This window comes from Mus caroli, unplaced genomic scaffold (genome assembly GCF_978045245.1).
Source record: "Mus caroli unplaced genomic scaffold, Mus_caroli_1 scaffold_6, whole genome shotgun sequence".
In the NCBI taxonomy this organism is placed as follows: Eukaryota; Metazoa; Chordata; class Mammalia; order Rodentia; family Muridae; genus Mus; species Mus caroli.
The window spans coordinates 95,484,616-95,497,879 of record NW_028227261.1 but is presented as its reverse complement, the minus strand read 5'-3'; the positions used below and the strand labels follow the sequence as shown (position 1 = coordinate 95,497,879).

Genomic DNA, 13,264 nt, shown 5'->3' with positions numbered 1-13,264 from the left:
CATGTCAGTAGGATTTGCTGAAGGAGGCAGAGGCAGGAAGTTCGAGGCCAGCTTGATTGTGCCATTTTTTGAAGCCAGTAGAATCTTAATTGAGGTTGTATTGAATCTATAGATCAATGGAGGATAATTTTCACATAATAATTTTGAATCTTCTAATCTATAAATATTCAAATAATACCTTCAAACTTAAAATTGCTTCTTTGTGATAGTAGAATAGCTGTCCATTCTTCTGATTGTTATTTGCTTTCTCAATCATTTCCTTTCAACTCATCTGTGTTATATCTAAAGTGCCTCTTTTATATGGAGCATATAAGAGTGGGGTCTTGCTGTGTGTGTGTGTGTGTGTGTGTGTGTGTGTGTGTGTGTGTGAACATGTAGATGCATGGGCCTATGTGCACATGTGTCAGAGAAGAATGGTCAGTGTCCTCCTCCTTCATTCTTGGCCCTCCTGACTTGAAGCAGTTTCTCACTGAATCAGAAGCACATCGTTTCAGGTGGGCTGGTTGGCCAGCCAGCTTCTGCCTCTCAGTGGTAGGGTCACAGACACCGATAGCATTTTGTGTGGGTGCTGGGGATTCAGACTCAGTTCCTCACCCTTGCAAAGCAAGCACTTTTATGTAGACCCATGCCACGATCAGGGAGGTTGAGTCTCCGAAGTTAAGAATATTCCAGAGACCTGCATGGGAGAAGCCATTTTCTAGGCATCTGAGCTCAAGGGTAGTACAAAGAAAGCACTTTTCATTTTTATCATCAAAACAAGCAAAACAGGGGCTGGAGTGATGGCTCAGCGGTTAAGAGCACTGGCTACTTGCTCTTCCAGAGGTCCTGAATTCAATTCCTAGCAACCACATGGTGGCTCACAGCCATCTGTAAGAGGATCCTATGCCCTCTTCTGGCGTGTCTGAAGACAGCGATAGTAACCGCATATAAATGAAATAAATAAATCTTTAAAAAATAAAACGATGGTCTGGTGAGATGGCTCAGTGGGTAAGAGCACCCGACTGCTCTTCCGAAGGTCCAGAGTTCAAATCCCAGCAACCACATGGTGGCTCACAACCATCTGTAACAAGATCTGACTCCCTCTTCTGGAGTGTCTGAAGACAGCTACAGTGTACTTACATATAATAAATAAATCTTTAAAAAAAAAAAAACGAAAAAAAACAAAAAACAAGCAAAACAGGATGACGTTTACTGTTAGCTCAAGTAAATACGAGTACAGTGCGGGAATATGCCTTGGTCATGCGAGAAGAGCCAAAAGCATTCCTTCCAGGCCTTTGCCTGTCCTACAGAGACTATGTGGCCATGCCAGGCCATTCCCTTCAGGTCCTTGCTTTCAAGTCATCATAGTTTATGCAGTTGTGCTTTAGGCCGCCGTGTGGGAAGAACAGTCTGCACTCTGCCCTATCCATAGTTTACCGTTAAGTTCACAGCCTTCTTGCACAGGCTCCCGCATCTTACCCACAGTCCGCAGCTCCCGCCTGCTTTTTCTTTAAATCTATTTTGTCAACCTTGTCTTTTAATTAGAAAGATTAGGGTATTGACATATATCATAATTATTGATAAGGTTAAATTTAAGTCCTTTACTTGATTATTGAGCTTTCATTTTTTTTTCTCCTCCTTGCTCCGTTCTTATTATGTCCTGCCTTCTTTGGGACTATTTTTAATGTTTTAATTGGCTTGAGCTATTTCTTTTTACAATTAGTTTTTTAGTGGTGTGACTATGATATATATAAATCTAACTTTTCACAACCTACTTAGAATTAATATGAATTCAAGCAAAATGTAGACTATAACAACTTTATGACTCTATTTACCATCTCCTTAATTAGTATAACTAATATATAGTAAATATATAATTAATAGTTGTTAATTAATAAATTATATGTATATTACATTCTTTGGGAATTTCACCAGGCAATATTATAATTTTACTTAAAACACTGTATAGAGATTTTAAGAAAGAAGGGGGAATGATGTATGTAGATTCATCCAATTCTACCATTTCTTTTGTTGTTGTTTGGATTTTTGTTGTTGTTGTGTTATTTTGTTTTTCAAGATGGAGTCTCATATAGCCCAGGCTGACCTCAAAGTCACTGGTTAGCCCAAACTGGGTTTGAACTCCTGATACTCTTGCTTCTGCCTCTCAAAACCTTGACTATTTCTCTTGCTCTTCCCTCATTCCTAAAAGTTCTCTCCCATGTTGGCTGTTTCTCTTTTCCTTTTAGAGAGGTAATTAATATTTCTTATAGAGGGCAAATCTGTTCATAGAAAATCCTTTTCATTTTGCTTTGAAGTGCCTTTGTTTGCCTTTCCCTGAAGATATTTTTCCCTGGGCATAGTTTCTGTTTGATAGTTATGACTGCGCTTCTTTAAAGCTGCTCATCTACCTTGTAGCCCACACAGTTTCAGTCGAGAATATAGGATCAACTTTACTCATTGGGTAATAAAAGGTAGCACATGATTTTCTATTTGTGATTGTTATTAAGTACAGTCCTATATCTAACATTCACATGGCTCGAGATACCAGTGGAGGCCCAAAAATCAAAATCACAAGTTATGCTTACAGACTATTAAATATAATGTGTTCTGGCTTTCGACCTTTATAATATACCTCTGTCAGAATAATGAAAAGCTTGTGAAACTGTGGATTCTGTTTCATTGACAAACAATAGCAAGATGACTGATTTTAATTAGTTTAAGTGTCTGTTCTGATGATGGACCAGCGATGTTTTTGTGATCTCTCTCTCTCTCTCTCTCTCACACACACACACACACACACACACACACACACGAGTCACATATATGAGTCATATATATATCACATGTTCTCACATCCTTTTTTCTATGAGAAAAAAATGATCATTATGAGCCAGGCAGTGGTGGTGCACGGCTTTAACCCCAGCATTTAGGAGGCAGAAGCAGGCAGATTTCTGAGTTCGAGGCCAGTCTGGTCTACAAAGTGAGTTCCAGGACAGCCAGGGCTATACGGAGAAACCCTATCTTGAAAAACAAAACAAAACAAAAAAATCATTATTATGGTCAAATCACCTATGTTATGTTTTGATCTATAGCAGGGGCCTATGGACCAAATCTGTTGTAAAGTGGAAATTTTATTGGGACACAGCCACAGACCATTATGTATTGTCTTTGGCTACTTTTGTGATACACTGGCATATTTGAATGGGTGCAAAAGATCATTTTTCTCATAAAAATGTTTATTATCAAACATGTAACAAAATTTGTCAATCATCTGTCCAAGCTACTTTTTTTTTTTTTTTTTTTTTTTTGGTTTTTCGAGACAGGGTTTCTCTGTGTAGCCCTGGCTGTCCTGGAACTTACTTTGTAGACCAGGCTGGCCTTGAACTCAGAAATCCACCTGCCTCTGCCTCCCAAGTGCTGGGATTAAAGGCGTGCGCCACCACGCCCGGCCCAAGCTACTTTTAAAAACTACTATCCCACTTCCTGACCACCAATGTGAATTGGTTCATGTCCCTACTCTCCAAGGGTACCGAAAACATCTAAATACTATTTTTAGCTCAGCTGTTGTTAAGTATCTGGAAATTGTGCTAAGAACACTAGAAAGTAAAGAAATACCTATTTATGAAAATCTACTAACTTTTTTTTTTTTTTACAAAAACCAGGAAAGGGGATCAGGAGTCTGTAATATATGAGGCGTGATGTGCTTCCTACCATCTCTCTTTTTCCAGTGTCTAAAACAAGACCTCCACTCTTGATGGATGTGGCCAAGAACATGGGGCTGCTTCTCCCCTCCCAGTCAGGAGATCCTGTCATGAGCAGAAGGCAACCAGCATTTGTCAGCCCACAATGCAGCTTTGAATTACAGATGGCTACATCTGGCAGGCGTTGCTGCTCTGCTCACCTCTCCCTTCTTCTTACAGACTACCCCAAGCATGGTAAGACCACTGGGACCCTGGTCACTCTTGCTCCGTTTGTCATTGGACAAAAGTTCCATCTGGGAAGATGAGAGCAGAGAAGGCCAAAAGCTGCTGCTGCTGCTGCTACTGCCTCACAGTATCCTGCCCATCAAGTGAAGGGGAGCACCCCCACTACTCTTTGTATCTAGGCTGTGGCTCAGACATTTTGCCTGAGCAGAGAATAAAGAAAGAGCTGCTGAGCTCCCAGTCTTTACAGGCTAGGGTCACAACCAAAGAAACTCATTTTGAGATAGTGTGTGGGAAGTGCAAGATTAAGGGTGCTCTTGGCAGAGGGGCCATGGGGGGGACAGATTTTTATAAAAGAATTTCAAAAGCTAGAGCTGGGCCCGATGCCCATGTCACAATCCCAGCACTCCATGCAGAGGCAGGTGGATCTCTGTAAGCTCAAGGTCAGCTGGACTTACTTAGGGAATTCTAGGAAAGCTAGAACTTCATAGTGAGACATTGTCTCAGACAACCCAAAAGAGTCTGATAGCTCCACTGATAAAAGTAAATAATCAAATGTAGAAGGTTCTGCTGTTATTTATTATTTATGTATTTATTTTTGAGACAAGGTCTCTCTGTGGCCCTGGCTGTCCTGGTAATCACTATGTAAACGAGGCCAGCCTCAAACTCACAGATCTGCCTGCTTCTGCCTCCCAAGTACTGAGATTAAAGGCATTTGCCAAAATGCCTGACTAATGCTGCTGTTATAGTGGTGGCATATAAATCACCTTTAATTTTGGGATAAAGTTTAAAGGCATAGACACTACAAATAACTATAGCAAATAATATAACAGCAATTTCTCAATAACTACACAGCATAAAAAGATGGAAAGAGTAATATCAAGAACCTACAAGAAAAGAGAAGCAAATTGAAAACTTTGTATGGTGGAAGTTTTAATGTTACTGGGCTAAAATAGCCTATTATATTCATACAATGTTATATGTAAGCCCTTGATAACCACAAATTCAAAGTCTCAAGAAGGACCAGGAGGTGGTGGTACATGCCTTAATCCCAGTGCTTGAGAGGTAGAGGTGGCAGATGTCTGAATTCAAGGACAGCCTGGTCTACAGAGTGAGTTCCAGGACAGCCAGGGCTACATAGAGAAACCCTGTCTCGAAAAAAGAAAACAAAAATCTCCAGAAGCTGTACAAAAGATAAGGGAATTAAAGCATACAACTACAGAAATTAACAAGTCATCAAGGATGATAGCTGCAAGTGATAACCAAACAAAAACAGGGTGACTATTCTATCAGGGAAAAAAAAAAAAAAAGCAAAACCTGTCACTCAAAATCTGACAGGTGAACCGGGCTTGGTGGCGCACGCCTTTAATCCCAGCACTCGGGAGGCAGAGGCAGGCGGATTTCTGAGTTCGAGGCCAGCCTGCTCTACAAAGTGAGTGCCAGGACAGCCAGGGCTACACAGAGAAACCCTGTCTCGAAAAAACCAAAAAAAAAAAAAAAAAAAAAAAAATCTGACAGGTGAGAGGACGGTAAATATAATAATAGTAAATGTCTATCTGCCCAACACTGAGGTACAGAATTACTTAAGTATTCACAGAGCTAAAGGGAGGGATAAAGAGCACCAATAATAAGATACAGTCACAGTAGGGGCCTCAGTACCCTACTTTAACAATGGTCAGTCTATTCAGACAGAAGAATCAGTAAGAAAACTGCAGTCTTTAATGACATAATATCCCAAATGTACCAAGCAGATATAAACACATACATACACACACAAAGCAGTCTATCAGCAGCAGAATATGTCTTATGATATGAAAGTCAAATGTCTCCCACAGGCTTGTATATTTAAATATTTAGCGCCCAGATGGTCTTGCTGTCTGTGGAAGCTATGGAACCTTTGGGACTGTGGCCTAGTTAGAAGAGGTGGGTCACTGGGTCACCCTAAAGGCCATACCTGCTTCTGATTTTGGCCCTCTTTTTTCTGATCTGCCAAGGTGTGAACAAGCTACAATGCAAGCTCTCACCACCACAGTCCAAGCTATTCCAGTCTCCACCATGATGGACAGTCCCCTCTGTAACCGAGAGCCAAACTAAATCTCCTGTGAGTTGCTTTAGTCGGGTATTTTGCCGCAGCAATGGGAAGAGTCGCTGTAAAAGCAATGAACTAATGTTATTAAGTTTGGGATTCGTGAAGAGTCACCAAGTCCAAAGGCGCAGACTAGAATTGGTTTTCCAAAAGCTGCATAATGCATGCCAGCTTTAAAAACCTGCCCTCACATGGGGTAGTGTCTATGCCTCATCCTTGTTTGTTGTTGTTACTGTTCTTGAGTCAGGTTTTCACTATCTAGCCCAGGCAGGATTCGAACTCACAACCCTGTTGCCTCCATTTCCTGAGTGCTGGGATTATAAGTGTACACCACCAAAGTCTCTTCTTTATGGATGCAGGCAAGTTGTACTATTGCTCTCACCAACAAGAGTATCCTTAAAAACAGTGATGCTGTGGAGTGTCATGAGGCACGCTGCAAGCTCTGAGCCACACGCTAAGTCTGACTATCTCAAAACCACAGGCCATGAGAAGGCAAGTCTTGTGATTCAGGTGCTCTGGCTCCTCGGGTCAACATTGCTCAACTATCTGATGTTAATGAAAAAAGCCTTTGATACTTCCCAAAGGAGTCAGTTTGTGCCGTGTGGGGTCTCTTAGGTTGAGTCTTTCCTTTTAATAGTAATGTAGTCAAGCCGGCAGTCAGCTGTGATTTATACGCTACAGCTATTTGCCACATTTCAAATTTTTTTTATTTTGTTTGTTTATTTTTGATGTCTCCCACAAGTTAAGAATGGACGGACTTGACATTTTAAAAATAGTTCCACTTTAAAAGGTTATCATGTCTAGCCATTATAGTGTAACCTAAGAGCAACATAAAAACAAAACACTGTGGCTCAGTGGTTAAGAGTGCTGACTGCTCTTCCAAAGTTCCCAAGTTCAAATCCCAGCAACCACATGGTGGCTTACAACCATCCGTAACGAAATCTGATTCCCTCTTCTGGAGTATCTGAGGACAGCTACAGTGTACTTACATATAATAAACAAACAAACAAATAAACAAACAAACAAATAAATAAGACATTAAAAAAAACAAAACAAAACACTGAAAATGAGTTTCACATATACTTAAGCCTCAGCTGATTCCTATGCATAGGAGCCAAACAAGGGTAACATGTCCATGAGGTGTGGGTTCCTAAGTGATTCAGAGTGTGGCGGATAGGTCTTCAGCGTGGATGGTTAAAAAGATCTGTTCTTTCCTCCTTCTGATATGGTTCGTTGAAAATTGAGTGGGGTTTGATGTAGAGAGGCTTGAAAGCAAGCCAGCTTGTTCTTATTCTGCCTCTATCATAGTCACATGGCTTCTTGTATTTGCCCCCAGGAAATGGGAGAGCAAGTTTGCCTAATTCATAAGTTAGTGTATCTGTGCTGAATGCCAGAGATGTAGGCACCATGCATGTCACAAGATATAATCATATCTTCCTAAGGTTAAAGAAAGAAGTACTCTCTTATATTGATGGCTCAGCGCCATCATAGATTAAAAAAAAGAAAGAAAAGAAAAGAAAAAGAAAAAGTAAAGAGAAAAAAGTCTTTTAAGGCAGAAATGTCAGTGAAGGGGCAAGTAGAGGGAGAAAGATGTAACTTCAAATAACATTGAAGAGTGCCTTTCACAGTGAGGTAGAGTGTGTCTTTATCTACAGTTTGACACATGCTTGTTCCCCAGCTTCCGTGGAAGGGGTACCTGGGAACCAAGTCACCCTTAAGTAGTTCTGCCACATTTGTTTAAGTCACAGAGGAATCACTGTCAGGAGAAAAACACAAGGGAATAATAATGATTAAAGACAAGACACTATGGGAATCCCTGAGGATTTATAGGCTGCTCTGAGATGGTTTCTATGCCAGCTCCTATAGGCCGGAATCAGTAATGGCTCCGTCACTTTTTGACTTTGTAGTCACATGGAAGAAGCAACTTAAATCTCTTAAAATTCCTTCAGATGAAAAATACTTTTAAAGCTTTTGTAGAAACAAATCTGACCACGTATACACAGATACCAGTAGGCTACAGGCCCAGAATTGTCTTTTCCTCTTGTGTTGGACATTACCAGGTACTTGATAGAGGTTGTCTGAAGGTCATTATGTAGTCATTCTGACATTAAAGGATATGAGACATTCCCATGAATGTGCACTTGCTTTAAGAAGACCTTGAGATGCTGGGCAGTGGTGGCGCACGCCTTTAATCCCAGGACTTAGGAGGCAGAGGCAGGCAGATTTCTGAGTTTGAGGCCAGCCTGGTCTATACAGTTTGTTCCAGGACAGCCAGGGCTATACAGAAAAACCCTGTCTCGAAAGACCAAAAAAGGGCTGGTGAGATGGCTCAGTGGGTAAGAGCACCCGACTGCTCTTCCGAAGGTCCAGAGTTCAAATCCCAGCAACCACATGGTGGCTCACAACCATCCGCAACGAGATCTGGCGCCCTCTTCTGGAGTGTCTGAAGACAGCTACAGTGTACTTACATATAATAAATAAATAAATCTTTAAAAAAAAAAAACGAAAAAAAAAGAAAGACCAAAAAACCAAACCAAAACCAAAACAAACAAAAAAAGAAGACTGTGAGACTGGGTGAGGTGATGTACCCCTTTAATCCCAGAGCTGGGGAGACAGAAATGGGAGCATTACTCTTGAGTTTGAGGCCAACTGGCTCTACATAGTGAGCTTCAAGATAGCCAAGGCGACATAGTAAGTGCCCATCTCAAGAAGGAGAAGGAAGTGGAGAAGGGAAGGGGAGGAGGAGAGAGAGATGCTTATGTATCTCCGGCCATTGGGATGGCTTGGTGGAATAGGGGCACTTGCCACTGATGGCCAGTGTTTCATCTCTAGAACCCACATAGTGGAAGGAGAAAATGACTGCTGCTGCGTCACATTCACATGTATGCACACACAATAAAATAAATCTAAAACAATATTTTAAAGAAGACTGTGGCCAAGCATAGTGGTGTGTACCTTTAATCCCAACACTCAGAGGTAGAAGAAGAAGGTGGATCTCTGAGTTTGAGGCTAGATTGGTCTGTTCCAGGATAGCTGGGACCACACAGAGAAACCCTGTCCTGAAAAACAAAACAAAGTAGGGGAGGAGAAAAGGAAGAGAAGGAGGAGGAGGAGGAAAAGGAGGGGAAGGTGGTGGTATAGTACTTCTGTTTGCTTGGAAGAAAATGATTCCTACTTCTAGACTCATTTTCTAAAAACATTGGGAAATTTAGGCTCAATAGGATTCTTCAAAATCAAAGGAAACATAATAAGCAAGACAGTGAGTTGGTGCTGGTAGAGCACCTTTAGCCCCAGAACTTGGGAGGCAGTGACAATCAGATCTCTGTGACTTTGAGGCCAGCCTAGTCTAAGAGGACAGCCAAGGCTACACAGTGAAACCCTGTCTCAAAAAAACCAAACTAATTAATAAAAATAACAATGATGATGACAAAGACTTAAATAATATGAAAACCCCAGAAAGAGCTAATATACCTTTCACTCATGGGTCCTGGGAATTACGATTTCGTTAATTAAGAAGGGCATTCATACAGAGGAATCTAATGCCTGTGCTGCACCGTCAGACGCCTTCATTTCTTATGAAATAGGACTGATTAATGTTCTCCTTTCGCCAAAGCCTTTAAATACGCAGTGTATGTAGGTCGACCCATCACAAATAGAGTACAGGTGGTTTATGTTGAAAAGTCTCATTAAGCAAATTAGTGAACAACCAGGAAACTGATTTGAATATGAAAATGGTCCTTGTAAATCTGATTTTGCTAGTGAAGAAAAAAAGCTCATGACCCTGTCCAAGCCACAGCTAGTTAAAAGACAGAGATAACAAATGGATTAGTAAACCCTGAATTTCAAACCACAGTCATTGCTCAATAAGTTTTTGTCAGTCTCTAGTAATTGTAGGATTCTTTTCTGTGGTTGGGTTTGTGGGGTTCAGAAGTGGGTTTTTGTTATTGTTTTTCCTAAGTATTATATGATTAATAAAAGCAAATCAAATTGTATTTTAAAATTCTACACATTCTCATGCACATACACACACACACACACACCCCTATTGAGAAATTCTATTTTAAAAGTGATCTACCAATGGATGGGCCTGGAGGGTATCATCCTGAGTGAAGTAACCCAATCACAAAAGAACTGATATGTACTCACTGATAAGTGGATATTAGCCCAGAAACTTAGAATACCCAAGATACAAGATACAAGTTGCAAAACACATGAAACTCAAGAAGAACGAAGACCAAAGTGAGGACACTTTGCCCCTTCTTAGAATTGGGAACAAAACACCCATGGAAGGAGTTACAGAGACAAAGTTTGGAGCTGAGACGAAAGGATGGACCATCTAGAGACTGCCGCACCTGGGAATCCATCCCATAATCAGCCTCCAAATGCTGACACCATTGCATATGCCAGCAAGATTTTGCTGAAAGGACACTGATATAGCTGTGTCTTGTGAGTATATGCCAGTGCCTGACAAACACAGAAGTGGATGCTCACAGTCTCAGCTATTGGATAGAACACAGAGCTAGCTCCTCCCAATGGAGGAGCTAGAGAAAGTACCAAGGAGCTAAAGGGGTCTGCAACCCTATAGGTGGAACAACAATATGAACTAACCAGTACCCCCAGAGCTCATGTCTCTAGCTGCATATGTAGCAGAAGATGGTCTAGTCGGCCATCATTGGGAAGAGAAACCCCTTGGTCTTGCAAACTTTATATGCCTCAGTACAGGGGAACACCAGGGCCAAGAAGTGGGAGTGGGTAGGTAGGGGAGTGGGGGGGGAGGGGGGTTATGGGTGACTTTTAGGATAGCATTTTAAATGTAAATAAAGAAAATACCTAATAAAAATAATTAAAAATTAAAATAAAATTTAAAAAAATGATCTACTATAGCCGGGCGTGGTGGCACACACCTTTAATCCCAGCACTCGCACCCGTGAGGCAGAGACAGGCAGATTTCTGAGTTCGAGGCCAGCCTGGTCTACAAAGTGAGTTCCAGGACAGCCAGGGCTATACAGAGAAACCCTGTCTCAAAGAACAAAACAAAAAAAAAAGTGATCTACCGTGAACATAAAATGCATAAAATGAAAACTGCAGTTAAGGCAACATTTAAAGTCTGAGCTAGACTTACAATTTCAACTGTCATCTAGAAATGTGAACCTTGGTTGGCACAGCCCTTTTGACTTAGGACATGTGACACAACCAGAACATGGACAATAGGAATATATGCAGAAACTCAAGGTGCATGTAAGAGGTCTCAGACTCTCGGCTGATGGGGTTTTGATTCTGCTTGTATATCCTTTTATCTTTTAGCAGCCCTGTAGCCCTTGTTCTTTTTTTGACTATAGTTCACATAAACATTCATTTTTCCTACTGCCCTCAGTATATTGACTTAGTTATGTCTCTATTAGTCTTGTCTGAGTCTGAGGTAATGGAGCTCAGCAGGTATTCTCTGTGGAGTCCACAGTGATGTCTACTTCTTGTGCTGTTGTGGATCAAACAGAACATGTTTACGTGCCATCTTCTCCCCAACATTTGAGGGTAGAGATAGCGTCCGTTTCTAACCTTCTTGTCCTTTGGATTTGAATTTTAAACCTTTGCTCAAACACCCTTTGCCAGCTAGCTGCATAGAAGACCTCCTCGCTTATATGAGTACTCAAGTTTTTGGAACAGCAACTTTCATTTTGAACACATGTAATTTTGGAGAGTTCTTTCTCTACAAATGAGATTGGCAGGCAACACAAGTCTGCCTTTTCTTATGGTTAAAATCTATAGTCCCTCTTGTAAATCTCTGTCATGCTGGATTGAAAATACTAATAATTTGGAACAATGTAAGTCCATTTGAATCGCTCCTGGGATTTTAAAACTGGCTTTTTGCATGTTTGATTATAGAAAAAGCTCACAAAATTAAACTCAACTGAGAAGCATACTTTAAATTGGTTTGTTAGGCAGCCGAGTGTACAAAGTCCATTGTTATGGGAAACTCAGTCATCCAGGACATTTCCACACTGTAGCAGTGAAGTCTTAAAGATCTTTTCTTCATCACTTGCTATTTCTTACTCATTCCCACTGTGTTCTCCTTATCTGTTTCTTTCTTTATAATACTAAAATTCAGCGTCCCCCAAAACCTGATTGCAGTACCCTGTTCAGTGTTAATGGCCCCTTTAAGACAAATTCTAATGAGGACAATGTTAAAACGTACCCATGTTCTTGGACAAAGACTAAATTGTGTGCTACTTCTAAAGTGTTAAAATACTTAAATTTACCCAACAATCCCTGCTTCTTTTTCCTCTCCCCATCACTTTTTTACTTTCTCTCCTGCCTCACCTCCCACATAGTAAGATTGCAGTAGGATCACACCCAACTAAGCAATTTGATCTCTCTCTTTTTAAAAAAGATTATTTATTTTATGTATATGAGTACATGGTAGCTGTCTTCAGACACACCAGAAGAGGCCATCAGATCTCATTACAGAGGATTGTGAGCCACCATGTGGTTGCTGGGAATTGAACTTAGGACCTCTGGAAGAGCAGTAGGTGATCTTAACCACTGAGCCTTCTCTCCAGACCTGCAATTTGATCTCTTAATTAAAGCCCATCAGCCTAGCTTTTCAGATTAGTAGAAATTAATCTATCTGTTGGAGATGTTTTGGGCACAGAATGGATCATAGACCCTATTTCTAAGATACACAACAAAAATTACTCCAAAGTTTATAAGCAAGACCTTATTATATTTCCTAAATGCTTTGACTAGCACTTTATTGAACACTACACTCAACGACTAGATGAATAAATGTCTTTACCACAACTATGCCTGACTTGAGATAACTTCCACACTTCTAATATGTGAAGTTGATAACCTATTCCATTCCAGCTTCTGAGCATTGTTTAAACATTTTCCCTGAACTTGTCTGATAAAGGCCTCCCTGTTCTCTGGCAACTGACTCAGGCTTCTCAAAAACTGGAATAAAAGTTACAGACTATCAAAACTAGGCTTCTTAACCCATGAACCTTCTTTAGCAAGTAATTACCTGTTGGCTAAATTCCTCAAAAGTACTTGCAATTATAACAACAGCAGCAACAACAAAAAACTACTGGGCATTTTTATAAGGACTCTATGAAGTAAGTCTATTAGTGGCAATAGTAGGGAGAGCTTTAAAATAACACTCCTCATTTACATTTTTAAGGTCAACTTTCAGTATACCTATTTGAGATACTATAGGGGACTTTCCCAATCATTATAACAAATTCTCTAAGGAAGACAGGTTTAATAATAGGGGGAAAAA

At 40.6% G+C, this 13,264-nt stretch overlaps 1 long non-coding RNA gene across 1 annotated transcript in view; it reads left to right on the top strand.

The window, feature by feature from the left end:
- The window catches only part of LOC147004305 (uncharacterized), a 28,940-nt gene that overhangs the window by 14,347 nt on the left and 1,329 nt on the right, over nt 1-13,264 (top strand). Inside the window, exon 2 of the long non-coding RNA XR_015047244.1 lies at nt 3,708-3,914. This is a non-coding gene — a long non-coding RNA (uncharacterized LOC147004305). The remainder of the gene's footprint in view (nt 1-3,707; nt 3,915-13,264) is intronic.